The 18,056-nt window shown below is 42.6% G+C and overlaps 1 long non-coding RNA gene across 1 annotated transcript; it reads left to right on the top strand.

Moving 5' to 3' along the window:
- Positions 1-2,403: 2,403 nt before the first annotated feature.
- Positions 2,404-3,738, top strand: LOC109266636 (uncharacterized). Its single transcript, XR_002079795.2, has 2 exons — positions 2,404-2,485; positions 3,382-3,738. It is a non-coding gene; the product is annotated as an uncharacterized LOC109266636 (long non-coding RNA).
- The last annotated feature ends 14,318 nt before the right edge of the window (positions 3,739-18,056 follow it).

The raw sequence follows: 18,056 nt of genomic DNA, 5'->3' as shown, positions 1-18,056 counted from the left end.
CGATCACAGAAAAGCTACGACTTGCAGACGTTCTGGGAATGGCTCTTCCCCAGGGAGGTCTGGACTTCAGGCCAGGCAATGACGATCTCTTTGGGGGAGCCCTTCTTGCTGCCGCTGGAGTCTTGGCCAGCACGTGCCTCTACATGGCCTCCTTCTCGCGTTAGTCTTCACACACACACGAGGCTTTGCAGCAACAGACACACGCTCTCCGTGTCCCAGAGGACACCCTTCTGCTCTCCCCAAGATCCAGGGTGTGGGCTCCGGAGCAGGCAGACAAGGGTTCCAGTCTCAGTTGTGCGACCATCAGCAAACTGCTAACTGATGGAGCCTCCATTTCTTCATCTGCAAAATGGGAATCAGATGAGCTGTCTCGGGATTGTTGTGAGAATCGAATGAGATAAGCACGGAGCTTAACGTACATTGAGTGATGGGGTTCTTCCTTCATCCAGTGCAGATCCACCTTTCCTGGGATGATCATGTATCAGTCACGATTCACCCATTCAAAAGTATTTATTGTGTGCTTACTTATTAAGTGCCAATCTCTATTTTGTGGAGTCGGGGTAGGACTTTCAACGAGATAGGCAAGTGATCCTTACTCTCTTGACACTTTCTCTCTAGTACAGGGACACAGTAAATAAACCAGTAAATTAACAAGACACCAGCAGATAGTAATAACGACTATGACACTATAAATGACAATAATTTAATGTCAGATGGTGGCGTGTGATAGGAAATGGCCAGGATAAGACATCAGGTTGGCAGTTAGGAAAGGACTGTCTGAAAGATGGCAACTGACCTGAGACCTATATGATAAGAGGCCAGGCATAAAAGATCTGAAGGGGAAAACATTAAAGACAGAGAGAAGAGCAAGTGCAAAGGCCCTGAGGCAGGAGTGAATGGAATACATTTGAGCAGCAGAAGGAAACCAACCGTGGCTGGAATATAGCAAGAGTGGTGATTAGTGGTATCAGATAAGGTGGGGAGGTAGAGAAAGAGGCTGGTCTTAAGGGAGGAATTTAGTAAGGTGATTAGACTCAGAAGTTTGGAGTTCAGAGGGAGGGGATTGTTCTGGGATTAGAGATAGTACCACTTGCATTTGTAAAGGCTCACCTAGGCTGTTATGCAGACAATGGACTGGAAGGGACATGGGTGGAAGCAGGTGAACCAATTAGAGGCTCCTACAGTGGTGAATAAAAGTCCCCTTCCGTTCCTTGGCCAGTACAACCAAAGTGCCCTCTCCTCTTCCACTAGGTCTGGTAGGGGGAAGGGCCACTTGGCAGGTACCCTGGGAGCTTGAATGTGAACTTCTCCCACCACTGTGAGTATCCTTTTCCTCAACTGGAAAATGTAAATAATAATATATATTCTTATTAAATTATTGTGAGTATTAAATGAGAGGACAAAGGCACCTAAGGTGTTAAATAAGTGTTAATTTCATCTTCACTATATCCATCATTTCTAGAACCTCCAGAGGCCTCTTCCAGGGGCCTCCAGAGTGCTCCTACAATACCTCTGCTCCATCTGGGGTAAAGGAAGGTTGGCCATCCCTATCCTGGAACTGTCTTGCCCAGGGCCTGCAGGGGTAACCTGTTGGGTCTAGAAAGAGTTCCCCTCAACACCTGCAGAAAGGCTTGCATTGGTAACACTGGCCCCTGCACCCATCATCCATCATCTTTGCAAGCAGGAAGCCAATTTTCATTTTCTTTAGGTCCTTTTGATTTTTGGTTCCCTGCCTGACACCCTCATCTAGTTTAAAAGATGCGGGACATCATCATATGAAGCACTCGAGATATAAAAATAGAAAGGGGAAAAGGGGGGCGCTGGGCTGGGCTGGGGTGTCGAGCAAGAGATGGTAGGAAAGGAAAACAGTCCTTTCTCTCTTAGCAACAGGAGGAAAGGTTCTCAGCTGAGACACATGAAAATTCTCTTGCATCCATGCATTCTAATAGACTGCAGAGGCCTTCAGAATCCTTTTCTCCATCAATACCACATGGAAAGGAACAGGAACGTTTTGGTATTCCCCTTTTGACAGACGAAGGAGGTGAGCCCCAGCTAGGTGGTGACAGAGCTGGCACTTGGCCCCAGGTGCTCTTGACTTTCTCCCTCTCCATGCCTAAATGCTTCAAGTGGCCCCAACCTAACAATGTTGCCTAGTTTCTAATACTCTCAAGCATTTATCCAACTGGGACCCAGAACTGTAGGTCTCAGAGATAGTCAACTCATTCCCTTGCACCCAGCTCAATGTATTGTACTCCTCATTGTTCTCCAGGACAGTTTTCTTTAGGGACTAGGATACTTAAGTCCAAACACAGATTTCAAATGTTAAGTGGCCCTAGAAATGGACGTACTCTCTCACTATTTCAGGTTGGAGACCAAGGAAAGAATAGATGATAACGGGTGCATCTTTGACATGCTGCATGGCTGTAAGAAAGAATGTGAGACCTGGCTTTGAGTCCCTGCTCTGTCATTTATTGTGTGTTCTTGAGTAAGTTGTTATGAGCACCGTTTTAATTACCTCATCTATAAAGTAGAGTCAGGGGGCACATGGATGGCTCAGTTGTTTAAGTGTCCTACTCTTGATTTCGTCTCAGGTCATGATCATCATGGTTCATGAGATCAAACCCCCTGTCCGGATCTGAGCTGATAGCACAGAGACTGCTTTGGAGACTCTGTCTCCCTCTCTCTCTCCCTCTGCCCCTCCCCTCCTTTCTCTCTCTCTCAAAACTAAATAAACATTTAAAAAAAAACTACAAATAAAGTAGGGTCAGTATCTGCCCCCAGAAGTTGTTGTGCATACTATAGGAGCTGCTGTAAGGGTGTACTCAAAATACATAATGCACCTTAAATATTTATACCCTTCTCTTCTCCCTCCCTTCCATCCCACCACTGTCCCTGTGCTGGTTAACAAAGAACTCTCAAAGGAATAAACGAAGCCCTGATTTGTGGCATTTGCCAATTTCCTTGGTGTAAATATTCTCACCATGTCTGATTTCGAGTTAGCAAAATGATGTCACTGAATGTGGAGTTGGGGGAGGTGTGCCCCACAGCCCTTGTGAGCCTAGGCCGGCTGAATTAAGCACACCACTGCCCATAAGACCCCACCCCGGACAGGTGAGGAGCACTTCATAGCTCACGAACCCTTTATTCTATATCATCTCCCAAGACAGTCACAAGAATCCTTGAAGGGAAATGTCATCCCTGTATATCTGACAGACAGGGAAACTGAGACTGGGAGGAACCAAGTGATTTGCCCAAAGTCAGACAACTAGGAAGTAAAAGATCCAGGACCCATGGCTGGGCCCTTCTGTCTCCAAATCCCGGGATCCTTCCACATCTGTGCCACTCATTCCCTGTGAGATCACTGTGTGTCTTTCTTTTTAGGTGCTGAGATGCCAGAGCCTAAACCTCCGTTTTTCAATCTGACAGGCGAGAATAGTAATCCCAGCCCTGCCTTCTTCACAGATGCCCTGAGAATCAAATGAGATAATGCAGATGAAAGTGTTTTTCAAAGCACAATGCACCCTACGAAGATAAAAGGATGAATATTACAGTCAGTAGCTGGAGGAAAAATATGGGAGCAACAAATCCCAGGCCCTGTGGGGACTTGCGTACCACAGGGGAGGCAGGACCACCCCGAACACACTCACTTCAGATCGACGCTCAAAAGAAAACATGCGACAAGATGTACGTTCAGTCTCCTTTTAAATGTTTATTGGTACAGAGACGGTTCGAATTGTTCTCCAGAAGTCTTTTAGCTTTTCCTTCTTGCTCTGTACAGAAATATGCTTATTCCTTACTCCAGTGCTGCCCTCTACCCCACTCGCCTCTGTCTGAGAGGTCAGGATCACCAGCTTACGGCAAAGAGAATTTATTGGCTGGTTGTCACCTGGCAGTCCAGGGTGCAACCAGCCTAGGGTCTTCATTGATTCCAGTGCTATCACTGTGTCTGTGATCTACCGCCATCTCCCTCTCTCTATCTCTCTCTCTCTCCGCTTTGTTTTCCTCTGTAGCTTGCCTTCCCTGCATGTGCCATACTGCAGAAAGGTTCTTTCCTGGGGGTGGGGGTGGGGTGGAGGGTGGGAAAATGGCCACTAAGAGCTCTCATTTTATGTCATCTTAAGAAGGAGATATTCTATCTCCCAGTTTCAAGCATACAAATCCTACCAAAAAAAAAAAAAAAAAAGTTACTTCCTGTCCCAGATTGGATCACATGTCTAATTTCTACTCTGGTAAAAAGGTAAAGGTAAAGGCATACCATGATTAGCCAGGACTGACACAGACTCAACCCTATGGCCAAACATCATGGAGCAGGGAAGAGGCAGTTCCCCTACAGCAGGAAGATCCCATTACCAGATAAAAATGAATACCGGGGACACAACATTAACATGCATCTTCTGTGGTGGCAGAGGCAAATTCAGACACTGGCTTCCCTAATTTCAAAGCCTTTGCCTATTGTGTCATCCTGCACTGATTCCAAGCATGGAGCACAGCAGGATTAGAAACCTGGCATGGCAAGCAGATTGCATCTAGAATGATATGATATAAGCTTTATACGTCACGGCAACGTCTGACGTATTCTTCAGTACCTAGCACATTTTAGGCACCCCGTGAATGTTTATCGAATGAATGACAACACCAGCTGATTGACAGGACATGGAAGGATTCTGAGTCCCTACCAGGAATCAGTAGAAAATAGTGCTGGGATTGATGACCAGTGGAGGCCACGGGAGGATGTGGATGGTGGCTGTATTTACTGCAGGTTTGAAGACGCTGCTCTCTAATCAAGGCTCAACACGGCAGGATCATCACTTCCGGTAACCTCATAATGTTGCTGCTTTATACCCAGTGTCATTCCTTAGAATACTGCATTTCCAGCTATGCCAGAGGACACGGTGCAATTCATAGTGGCCTAGTGGCACTGATCCACCTCTAGCAGGCTGCCATTCTCAACCTAATGCAGGCAGAGTCTACCTTGGGCCATTCACACTCTCTCGCACTTGTCTTCATTATGCCCGATGGCAACAACTGGCAGGTAAATACTCCATAAAACGAAGGGCTGGGGGAAGGTGAGGGGCGGTGGGGGGGGGGGGGGAGGTTGCCAAATTGGGAGTCAGAAGACAAGAGTGGTTCCAGTTCACTTTTGATTGGTAACGTGTTCAGTGATCTTGGCAACTGCATTTGGGCCTCTGTTTTGTACTCAGCTAATGTTCGTCAAATGCTTATTCCACTTTCATGCCATTCTTAAAACAAGCCTGTAAGGTAGGCACTATTATGTCCACTTTACAAACAGAGGAATTGAGACCCAAGGAGATTAAATTAAAGTGTCTAAGCTCCCGTGTTTAAAGGTAACACAGGTAGGAGTCAATTTTGGGACTTCTTGGCCCCAATGACCATGCTCTTCCCATTGTATCACTGCTCCTTCTCCAGGGTCTTGGGCCACAGAGCTCAGCTACAGGGTCTTTGGAAAGGGTGTCCCTTCCCACTTGGCCCTTCCCTGAGGTGAGAGGGGACTGAGAGCCAGGTGCTACCGTTCGGAGAACATGCATTTCTCTCCCCGTTTAGTGGAGGTTTAACAGAACACCCTTCACCCTCCCTGGCATTGTTGCCCAAGAATCTACGGGTGCACGGTTGCCAGGGTGATTAGAGAGGCTGCAACGAGGACGGACTCGGCAGGACAGGCTCCACAGAAGCTCCATAGAGTTCTGAAGATGCTGTGGGCCAGCCCTTGCAACTGTGAGCCTCTGGTTGCAGTCTGTGTGCCGAATGTCCACTCTGCAAGGGCCAGCATGCTGCACCCTTAAAGGCTAATGGCAGACCGAAGGAAAGAGGCAGCAAAATGGGGAGGAGAAAAGGTGGGAACTTTAGACACTTAACTAGGTGTTGAATTGTGGAGATTTACTCAGAAATGCGCTCAGATGGTAGCCAGAGGGATCCACTACAATGCTGCAATTTATGACACACCTACTGTGTGCATTAGCTCCTGGAACCCTCCCCTCTCATCTCCACAGTACGCTATTTTAGGATCATATTTATATTGTGTGTGTGCCGGGCTGTCGTCCCCCACCTGCGAGCTCCCCGAGGCTATAGAGTTGGTGTTGTTCCTCTGTGCATCCCCAGACTCTGGCAGACAGGCTGGCACTAATATGGTCCTGGGACACATTTGATGAACGAATAAACATGCCTTATAAGGTTTTCTGACTCTGAGTCCACAAATTGATCTCCCCCACCTTCGTGAACTCCTATAAAAATTACTGCCTGGCAATTAATTTGACACTCATATGCTGCCTTGCATCATCTCTTGAGTTGTTGTGCTATGATTTGAAATTTTTATTGTTATCAAACATTTCACATGGGGATTTATGTCTTGTTTTCATAACTAGGCTGTAAGCTCATTCACTTATGCAATAAGCATTCCTTGAATTATGCATGGGGCATTGTTACATAGGTTATCGTATTTAACCTCCCCTCCTTTTCCATAAAGATATATTTTTTTAAAGTTTATTTATTCATCTTGAGAGAGAGAGAGAGAGCGCATGCACTCCATGGGAGGGGCAAAGAGAGAAGGAATGAGACAGAATCCCAAGCAGGCTGTGCACTGCCCGATGCCGGGCTCAAACTCACGAACCCTGAGATCATGACCTGAGCTGAAACCAAGAATCAGATGCTTAACTGACTGAGCCATCCAGGTGCTGCTCCGAGAAGATATTCATTTGGACCCTGCTGTGTGTCACAGGCACTGTGCTCAGTGTGGGATATCATTGGTCCCAAAAGAAATCAAACTCAAATGCCTTTAAGGGCTACATTAGGAAGTGCGACAGGTGAAGGAGTTGATTGCTAAGAGGGGGTGAATGTGTTTGGACAGGGCATCTGCGCGTGGCTGTACCGCTTGTGCCCCACACACAGATGCCCAGATGAGAGAGTGAGGATGGGCTGAAGTCCTGCCCATCCTGTGTTCACCAAGCTGAGCGTTCAGGCATAGGGCAAGGTCTAGCTGTAGGCAGAAACAATTTTCCTTTCACTGGAAGCCACCTCGACTTGCCAAGTCTGCACCTGAGGCTATGACTGACCAAAAGGGCTATTTTTTTTTTCAAATTTTCACAAAAACATTGCATATGCTAAGGGACAGCCTAGCTATTTGTGGTATGTGTTGGCATTAAAATTCAATTAAATAGATTGTTACCCAAATGGAATCCTTCTGTAAAACATATTCCACTTGGAGGAACTTTAGTTTCTGACTGACTGTAAACAATGCTACAAAATAGACATTAGCCACTTAATCTTACAATGGGGACAGCTAGACTTCAGAGAGTTGAAGTGACAAATGTGAGGTGACAGTTTAGAATGTAAGACTCAAACAGGTGAAGTCAGTGCTAACTGGAACTCTGCTTCTGAAAAGTAACAGGTCATGGGCCCCTTCTGCTTGAGTGTGGAGCTTGGCCAGGCCTCCAAGAATCTGTGTGGTGCTTAGCTGGGGCCAGGGAAGATTTGCCGATTCAGATTTTAAACGTGTGCTGTTGTCACAGGAAGGCCTCACCCCAACACGCCTCCATTCACACACATGCATCCAAGGATAATGCAGGGGATCCCCAGGAAAGGGACGTGCGGGCTCTCTCCTGTCCTGGCATTGCGACTATGGGTCTCTTCACACACCAGGAGGAGTCTGAGAACCCCGCGAAGGAGCAGCTGTGTCTGTCAGCCTCACAGGCAGTGACAAGTCGCTGCAGACAACAGACATGCCGGGGGCACAAGGACCCATTCTGTTTACTTTGCCTCCCTACTGCTCAGTTGTTCAGTCCAATCTGTTTCAGGAGTTCAGTCAGTGAGAAGAGTGAAAAAGAAATCCTTTAAACCAACTGGCCAAGATATTCTGCAGGTCTAGCTAAGGGCTTCCTAGAAAAATGAACAGAATATGGTTTCCAAGGCCACCAGTTAACCAGGGCTCTCCTTCCAAACTCTGCTATTAAATCGCTGTGTGGCTGTGGGCCAAGCACTTGCCCTTTCTGGGATCAGGTCCTTCTTCATAAACATGGGGCATTGGACTAGGTGGATTCTGAAGCTCCTGGAAGTTCTGTGGTCTCTGGTTTAGTGATTCTCGGCAAAACTGGACTCATGGAGGGGCGCCTGGGTGGCTCAGTCGGTGAAGTGGCCGACTTCGGCTCAGGTCATGATCTCGCGGTCCGTGAGTTCGAGCCCCGCGTCGGGCTCTGTGCTGACAGCTCAGAGCCTGGAGCCTGTTTCGGATTCTGTGTCTCCCTCTCTCTGACCCTCCCCCGTTCATGCTCTGTCTCTCCCTGTCTCAAAAATAAAATAAAAATACGTTAAAAAAAATTAAAAAAAAAAAAAACTGGACTCAGGGAGAGCACGAGGTATTGAAAGAGGACTGGCCACTCAGTAGAGAGGAAGATTTGGTAGTTAGATAAGGAGCCCAGATCTCAAACCCTGTCAACTCTGATGGCATTAATTGAATTCCTGCTTTTTACATTTACAGGTCTAAGGATGTTTTTAGTTAATGCAAGTTCATATGCGCTGGGGGATCTGTGGAAAGGGTTATGCCCATGGGGATCTAACCCTCTAGACAGAGAAGCAGCAATGTCCTGTGTTAACAGGATAAGGACTTTGAAAGAAAAATATTCTGGGTTCAATTTTTGACTCTGCCCCAACACTCAATAAATAGTTTCTGAATGAACAAACTCACTGTGTGTCCTTGGACAAATTGCTTAATTTCTCTGAGCTGTGGTTTCCTCCATTGTTAAATGGGATTAATAACAATGCTGGTCTAACAGGATTGTGAAATTGATGTGAAAATGAGATGATTAAACTAGCCCATAGTAGGCATTAAAAAGTACTACTTTTCTTCCCCTTTTCTCTTTCCTTGAAGAGGTACAATATAAAACTGCAAAAAGCTTAAACAAACTGGAACGGAGACAAAGGATCCAGAGATGGAAATGTGTTTATGTGATTGGCACATTGGGAGAGAGGGCAGGCTTTCATGGGAAGCTCCTTGTGGAAGAGGCTTGTAAATTTTTAACCCCAAAACTGGGCAGTCATGGCTCCCAGTCCAAAGCAGAGCTGAACTGTCTTACCTTAGATGTCTGGCTAGATAAAACCTGAGGAATGAGTGAGCAAAGGGAAACGAGTGCTTTCTGAAGACACCCTCTCTTAAGAGAGAGAAGGAAGAAGGATCTGAGCTGAACATGCCTACATATTATTCTTAAATTCATATTCAAAAAAAATTACTTTATTTCTTCCAGAGAAAGGCAAAGAAAGGCCAGGTGCACGCAAAGACAAAATTTTCCTCTTATAAAGCAGGAGTAAGAAAAAGATGCCTATCTGACTCTAACAACAACCCACGGACAAGCTTCCAAACCCAATTTAAAGTGAGGTTAAATACCCCAGACGTCCCCCAGATGAAATTTACCAAAACCATCCATGGAGTCATCACTTCCCCAAAATGTTGATTTTGAGGTCACTATGAACCATTTAAGCAATGATGTCTGAGTGGCAAATAGGTCTGTATGCCTGTAGCTCCAGAGTTAGTTCTGGGCATAAGCTATCATTGTAGGAGTCATCAACCTGTAGAAGTAATTAAATATATGAGAGTTATGAGACTTCTCAGAGAGTGGATGCAGTAAGAATAGAAAAGAGTCTAAAACTCAGCCCTCTAGAACACCAACAGTTAAGGGATAGGAAAAGAGGAAGAGCCTTAGAGAGGGCACTGAGGCACAGCCAGAGATGCAAGGGGAAAGCCTGGAGAAGGATAGGGTTTGTGAGTCAAAGGAAAGGGAGATTTAAGGAGGAGGCAGTGGTCATCAGTCCACAAGTTATTGAGAGATCAAGCTTGAAATAAACATTGACAAAAGACCATCGGATGTCAAGTGCGTAGGTCAATGAAGAGTCATTTTAGTGGGGTGATAAGAGCAGAGTCCAGAATGCAGGGGACGATTGGGAGATGAGTGATACTGTAGTGCATTTTCCAAAAGTGTGGTAGGGAGGAAGGTGGAAAGTAGGGCAGTGGCTGGAGGTACAGTCTAAGTTCAGGAAGCAAATCTTTCTTTTGTTAAAATATAAAGATACTTACGCATGCTGAGGGGAAGAAACCAGGAGAAAAAGGAAAGATGAGTATGTAGAGAGAGGTGACACTGGGTGGGGCAAGGTCCTGAGGAGGCAGGAAGATGAGCTCTGGAGTACAGATGAAGAATTTGGGAACACGGATTTAGAATCAAGTAGATGGGATTGCACTCTACTGTCCAGTGCTCTAAACTCCAACAAGTTATTTAACATTCCGTCTCCTCCCCCAAACTCAATTTCCTCTGCAAACTGGGTATAATAAATAATACCTTCCTAAAGCAGTCATCAGGGCTGTGAACAAATATTTGATTCTCTTACTCTGGGCATATGTTAGGATCATACTTTGTCATCCCAAATAAGCTCAGGCAAGGCCTTCCGACTTATTTTGTTCAATGAAATATGAAGAGAAGTGATGGGCGGCACTTCCAGGCGGGAGCTTTGGGAGCCAGTGTGTGCTTCACCATGTTCTCTTTTCCCTCTGCTGTAACAGCCTCAGTGTTTACAGTGGCTTCCCTATCACTGTGAGTCTCGGGGTCAAAATAAATAAAACACTGAAGAGAGTCACCAACCTATGACGGACATGTAGCATGAGTAAGAGATAAATTGTTGTTTTAAGCCACAAAGATTTTAGAAAAGCTTGTGACTGAACCATAACCTACCCTACCCTTACTGATGAACTACGTGTAAAATTCCTGTGAGAGTTACATGAGAAAATATGTATTATAGCATAAAGAATAACATAATATGGAAAACAGAAATAACTTAAGAAATGATCATTCATTTTATATATTGGGAGCTGTAAACAATGATGCTCAGCTGAAAGGAAGCATTTGAAGTTGTCTATAGAATACAGTAATTATTTTAGTTGTGACTGGAGATAGTTAACATTTATTGAACAATTACTACAAGCCAGAATTCAGATAGACAAAAAGTCCTTGTGCCTGTTTGCTTCTTTTCTCTGTCATTTGTTTTCTCTCTCCCGTGATTATTTCTGGTGATTCTTTTTGACCAAACAGATCTTGTATATCTGGACAATTAGTACAAGAAGGAGCCCCAGAAATCACCCAGTACAGTTTCTACTCAATGTCAGAGCTCCCTTTAGAACTTTATTTCCCCGATATGTAGGCATTCAAATTTTGCTAAGTCACTCTCAGTGACAGTTTGCTTGCTACCTTTTATGGCAGAAGCTAGACCATAAGTTTTAACATGTCAGGGACCAAGTTTGCCTTGTTCATTTTGGAATTTCCTATGGCCAACACAGTACCTGGCAACATAGTGGAAAGTTCATAAATATGTATTAAAGAAATGAATGACCAAATAGACAAACTTTTTGATAACTAATTTTTAGCTTCCTCGTCTGTACAATGGTGATTGTGATACTAATCTCAGAAGATTTTAACAAGTTAACATTTGAATGTGAGCGTACCTGGTACATTGTAGAAGCTCTATTAGTGTTCACTCCCATCCTTTATCTCCCTTCTCCTTCTTAAACAGAGCAAAAAAATTAGCAAATGCTGCAATACAAACTGAGTTATTCACATTGGTCTTCCAACTAATTCCCCACAGCCAAACTTATGAGTAATTCCTGGAACAAAGGCATGATACGTATGGCAAGCACTTAAAAATGTGAAGTCATGGATTTCAGGAGGCAGCATGGTTCAGTGGTGAGGAATTCAGGCTCTGCAGTCTGAAAGATCCAGATACAAATCCACTCCTTGTGGCCTGTCTGACCATATAACTCTCTTATATTCACCAGCAGCCATCAATATTCTTATCTTAAATGGGGCTATCTCATAGGGTTGCTGCAAGGTCTGAAGAAGAAAATTGATGTGAAGTGCTTATCACTGGGCCTGCAACATAGCAAACTTATTAAATAGATATTGGTGTTACTAGGTTAGGGTATTATGACAACTTAGAGGCGTTCTAGTTTAACCCCAAATCGGTTCACACTGCTGGGTAATCAGATCCTGTCATTGATGTGTTGGCTTTCACCACCATATTTCCATAAGTAGATATAATCTGTCATCCTGGTCTATCCTGATGTATTGGTAAGGGTAACCGTAGCTGCTATAACAAAGAAATCTAAAGTATATACGCCTCAGACATGATGAGAGTTTATTTCTTATTCAAGTTCCTGAATGGTGAGTGGCTTTCTTTCAACTGGTGAATTGGGGATATAGGTTACCTCTGTCTTTGACACTTGGTTTCCAAGAACACCAAGCTTGTTTACATTAAGTCATTAGAAAAGGAAAAAGAATGAAGAAACCATATCCACTGATTACCTTGATGTGGACGTAACACATTTATTCTTACATTCCATTGGTGAAAACTAATCATATGGCATTTTCTAAATACAGGGGTGCTGGCAAATATAACTGCTAGATGACTCGAAAACTATTTCCAAGTTTATACTCTATTCTACTTCTATGAAAGGCTGAGCTTGAATTTTGATGGTCAGCTAGACATATCCTTCATAACTGATAAGGCTACTGTCATCTGTATTTTGTTTGCTATGATTTGCACAGTCCTGGAAGAAAGGTTTTAATTTAAACACGGGCAGCTCTAACATATTATATACCATGTGGCATAACTCATAAAAATTTCAAATAAATTTTATGATGGAGGCAAAAGTAGAATATATAATGTGTCAGGAACAGAGGAGAGAATTATAGAGGGAAAGAAGAAAGAACTAAGTAGAGCTAGGAGAAGGTATTTTATACATACAACATATCATATAAGCTTCCCATGAACCCTGTAGGGATAACCTATCCCCCATTCAGGAAGCAAGGAAACAGGCTCAGAGAGGAGGCATGGCTTGCCCAACTTCATGTTATATAAAACTGCAGGGCTCAGACTCAAACCTGGACTGCTCTAACTATAAAGCCAAGGTCCTCTCTTCCTCCAGATGTGAATGTAAGAGGAGCCTCCAAGTTTAACTAGTTTAGCCCTCACCACTGATCTGCTTTCTCCTCCAATTAGTCAAACTTTCACAAATTCCTTTTCCTCTAGGGATAATAAGTTTGCAAGTGGTTTTAATTCCCACTTCTGCTGGCAATGTATTGTACATCTCACCCCTAGGTATAATTATAAGCACAGTCTACTGGTTGTCCACTTTTATCGACTCCCTTATTCAAAACAATTTTTCCATATGGCACAAAGGGGTACTTAAAAATTCTCTTTACAGTGGAAACTATGAAAATTCCACCTGAAATGACCCAACATCTGCCTCCTCCCTCAGCCAAATCCCAGCCATATCTTGCCAGTAATGTCCCTACCATTTTGAATGGGAAAGGGCAATAGGATTGGAATTACTGGAATTGGAATGTGGAATTCCACACTGGGAATTTGGCTTTACCTCTTCAATCCAGCTTGAGATCCTGCTTTGAGGGATAATAACAATTAAAAAAATAGCTTCATTTGCTGTAGGTGATTTATTCATAAATGATTCATATTTGTCTAATAACTTGTACCCACCCCTCTCATCCAGAAGGCACCCATCAGCAACAAAGAGCCAACTTTGCTGAATTTGACTCTGACAGATGCTGATATTTGATCACTCCAATTTATAGGAATCTCTCTGTCTCTACACACACACACACACACACACACACACCCCAGAGAAGCTGGTACAATTCATGGGGAGCATTAATTAGTGCATATCAAATGTGAGTTTGACAGGGATATGATTTAAATACAAAGATGCCTGAAGAATTATGTTTCAATATTTGAGCTCCAAGCTAGTCTGATGCTATTCTATCCACCTGAACAAATACAGCCTGGCTTCCTACCTTCTCTTCAGCTGGTAGGTCTGAAGGGGCCTATTCTGAGAGAGAAAGGGTGGGGAAGATTTCCACACATTTCACAGCAAGGTGAAAGACAGCTGGGACTAAGGGGCAGGCTCCTCCACCCGTCCCACTGCTGTCAGGAAATACGGATCTTATGTTCCAGGAGCAGAACATAAACACCCAATCAGTTGGTGTCCCATGGAAGCTTCCGTTCAGGATCTGACATCTTAAATGTGGGACATCCAGTACATATGTGTGAACTCTCCTTAGCCTCATTTTCTTGCTACACCTCATGAATTTGTTATGTATTTATAAGAGTTTACATGTTTAGGAAGATCACTTATGCCAGGCCCTAATCTAGCATTTGCATGCAATTTCTCACCCATTCCTCACAAGAACTCCACGAATTCATGGATGAAAGAGGAAACTGAAAATCAGAGAATTAAAACATTTTCTCAAGGGTACCTAACTAGCAAGTGATGGAGTGAGGATTCAAACAGTAGTCCATGCTCTTACCTTATCCCCTCCTGTCAGTTCTCTTCTGGCTTGAAGTAGAAGCTATTCAGTGTAAATCAGTGTAAGCAGAAAAGGGAATTTGTTGTTTCTCTCAACTAAAATGCTGAAAAAGTACCTAGCATTTGGTCTGGCTCAACTGAGATGCTTCAACAATGTCATCGGGGTTCTTTTTTTCCTCTGTTCTTCTTATACTCTCTGCATGCGTACTTCTATGGGGTCAGCAAAAACAGCCACAAGTGTGTCCAGCTTATATCATCCTTATACTTGATGATATCAAAGAAAAGAGTATCTTTCTCAAAGGTCCTTTGGAAAAGTCCTGAAAAGGCTAACTTGCCATATCTTGGGCCTAGCTTGTCTGTCACTGTGGTCAGGGGAGGAGTATTATGACCAAGCAGGGAGTGCACGAGGTTACCCTTCACTGAATCTCCTGGAATGAGAAGGAATGGTTTCCCCAAAGAAAGGGATGCTGAGCAGACACTGGTGTATGTCCATCTCCTAAAGATTAGAATAGCATATAGCAAAAACCTAGTACACAATGCTTCTTATTTCTTAACCCAAAGATGAGATAACTCCCCAAACTATCTTTTAAAAAGTTCTTGCTTCATGCATCCACCTGTGATACATTCAGAACATTCAGTTTGGAATCTCCTCCATTCCAAGAAACTTCAATCTCCTTAGATTTCCATCCCCCAAACCTCCCTTTTGCAGTCCTTATCCTGGCTGGTATGAGAGTTATTTATGACAATATTTGTCCATCTAGTTCTCTGCACCCACTACAGTTTGAGCTGGGCAGGTACCTAATCTCATTGACATAGAGCAGAGATAAAAGCTTGGGCTTTGCAATCAGAGAGATCTAGATTTGAATCCTAGCTCTGCTACTTGTGACCTGTATGAGCGGTTGAAATTGCTTATCCATTCTTAACTTCATTTTCCTCATCTATAATATGGTGATAAGAACACACATCTTTCGTTTTAAAAATTATGCTTTTACAGCCACACTTCAACTTACAATGTACTTAAGGCAACTTAGAACAATGCATATAATAGAAAAACAAATACTAGGGCAGGAGAAATTATAAATTACAGTAGACATTTAAAACCTGAGGAAAAGTAAAGACACAAATACATAGATCTTCATAATTATTAAGTTATAACAGATGGTACATAATTATTAAAATTGAGCTACACATTTCCTGGGAACAAATAGTAAAGGGGAACTTTAAAGTTAAGTGATCTCCTTTCTATGTGTAAAAAAAATGTGAGGAAGAAACATTCCAAGTCCTCATAAAAGCAAACTCCTTTGCAGAACTTATTTCATTTTTTTTAAAGTTTATTTACTTTTGAGAGAGAGAGAGACAGAGTGGGGCAGGAAAGGGGCAAGAGGATAGGGAGACACAGAATCCGAAGCAGGCTCCAGGGTCTGAGCTATCAGCACAGAGCCCGATGCAGGGCTTGAACTCATGAACCACGAGATCATGACCTGAGCCAAAGCAGATGCTTAACTGACTGAGCCACCCAGGCACCACTATGGAACTTATTTCTGAATAATCACCAATAGGCATTTGTGATTAATGAGATGTGGAATAGTATAGGTCAAACCCTTGATTGCTCGTTCAAACCAAATGCCATGCAAAGACACAAATTAATGGAAACACATTCCATGTTCATGGATTGGAAGACATAATAGTGTTAAGATGTCAATATGACACAAAATGACCTATAGATTTAATGCAATACCTGTCAAAATCACAGCTGCATTTTCTGTAAAAAAAAAAAAAAAAACTGCATCCTAAAATTCACACAGAATCTGAAGAGATATCAAATAGCCAAAATAATCTAGAAAAGAAAGAATAAGAGTAGAGGTCTCATACTTCCTGATTTCAAAATTTATTACAAAGTTACAGTAATCAAAACAGTGTAGAACTGGCAGAAAGACATACAGATCAGTGAAATACAGTAGAGTCCACAAATAAACCCTTGCATATATGGTCAAATGATTTTTGACAAGGGTACCAAGGTCATTCAATGTGGAAAGGACAGTCTTTTCAACAAATAGTGCTGAAAAAAAAAACCAGATATCCACAAAAGAATGAAGTTGGAACCTTATCTGCACCATATATAAAAAGTAATTCAAAATGGATCAAAGACATAAACATGAGACTGAAAACTGTAAAACACTGACAAAAAAAATAGGGTAAAAGCTTCATGACATTGGATTTAGCAATGATTTCTTGGATATAGCCCCCAAAGCAGAAGCAACAAAGGTTAAAATACATAACTGGGTTTCATCAAAATTTAAAACTTCTACACATCAAAGGACACCAATCAACAAAATGAAAAAGCATGTTTTGGGGAGAAAAAAAAACCTTGCAAATCAATTATCTGATAAGGGTCAATATCTAGAATATGTAAAGAATTCTACAAATTAACAGCAACAACAAAAACCTAAATGACCCAAATAAAACTGAGCAGAGGACTTGAATAGACATTTCTCCAAAGATATACAATTGGCCAAAACACATATGAAAAGATGTCCTATCCAACATCACTAATCATTTAAAAATGTAAATAAAAACCACATTGAAATATGACTTCACACCCATTAGAATGGCTTTTAGTAAAAACAAACAAAAACCCAGAAAATAACAAAGTGTTGGCAAAGAGGTGCAGAAACTGGAACTTAGGTACTAGTGATAGGAATATAAAATGATCCAGCCATTATGGAAAACCATACAACAGCTCCTCAAAAAATAAAAAAATTGGATTAACATATGATGCAGCAATACCAGTTCTGGCTATATGCCCAAAATAACTGAAAGCAGGGTCTCCAAGAGATATTTGTATACCTATGTTCATAGCATCGTTAGTCATAATAGCTAAAAAGTAGAAGCAAGCCAAGGGGTCGACAGATGAATGGCTAAACAAATGTGGTATATCCATACACTATATTATTAAGCCTTAAAAGGGAAGAAAACTTTGACACATGGTACAGAGTAGATGAGTCTTAAGGACATAATGCTAAGTAAGATAAGCCAGTCACAAAAAGACAAATATGTGATCCTACTATTAGAGGTATCTAGAGTAATCAAATTCCTAGAAATAGAAAGTATAATTATAGTTGCCAGGAGCCAGAGGATGAGAGAAATAAACTGTTTAATGGGAAGAGTTTCAGTTTTTCAAGACAAAAAAGTTCCAGTGATTGGTTGCACAACAATGTGAATATAGTTAGCACTACTGAACTCTACAGTTAAAAATGGCTCAGATGGTAAATTTTATGTTGTGTGCATTTTATTACGATTAAAAAAAACTTAATAGAAAAAACAACAAGAAAAAACCCAGCTGCTCCTTAATGCAAATTTTCTTCCTCTCTGATCCAAGTTGAGTGCTTTTCAGAAAGCAAGAATAGATAAAATTCCACTGGGAAGTTCTGGGAAAACTACACAGAAGAGACATTTGAACTGCATCATCAAGGACTAGATAGACAGCTCCAGAACAGAGAACCAGCAGTGTATGTAAAGCGTGTTAAGGAACAGTACATGCCTAAGGACATGGAGTCCAGGTGTGAAGTGAGTGGACAGAGTAACTGCTGATGAGGCTGGAGAGAAGCAGAGTTTTTCTGTCCTGGTAAGGAGCCTAGACTTTCACCTTGAGACACCAAGAGTCTTATTACTTACAAAATCGACTGGA

Source organism: Panthera pardus, unplaced genomic scaffold, assembly GCF_024362965.1.
Source record: "Panthera pardus isolate Hobbes unplaced genomic scaffold, ASM2436296v1 HiC_scaffold_11, whole genome shotgun sequence".
Lineage (NCBI taxonomy): Eukaryota > Metazoa > Chordata > Mammalia > Carnivora > Felidae > Panthera > Panthera pardus.
The sequence above is the reverse complement of the archived record's forward strand: the minus strand, read 5'-3'. Positions and strand labels throughout refer to the sequence as shown.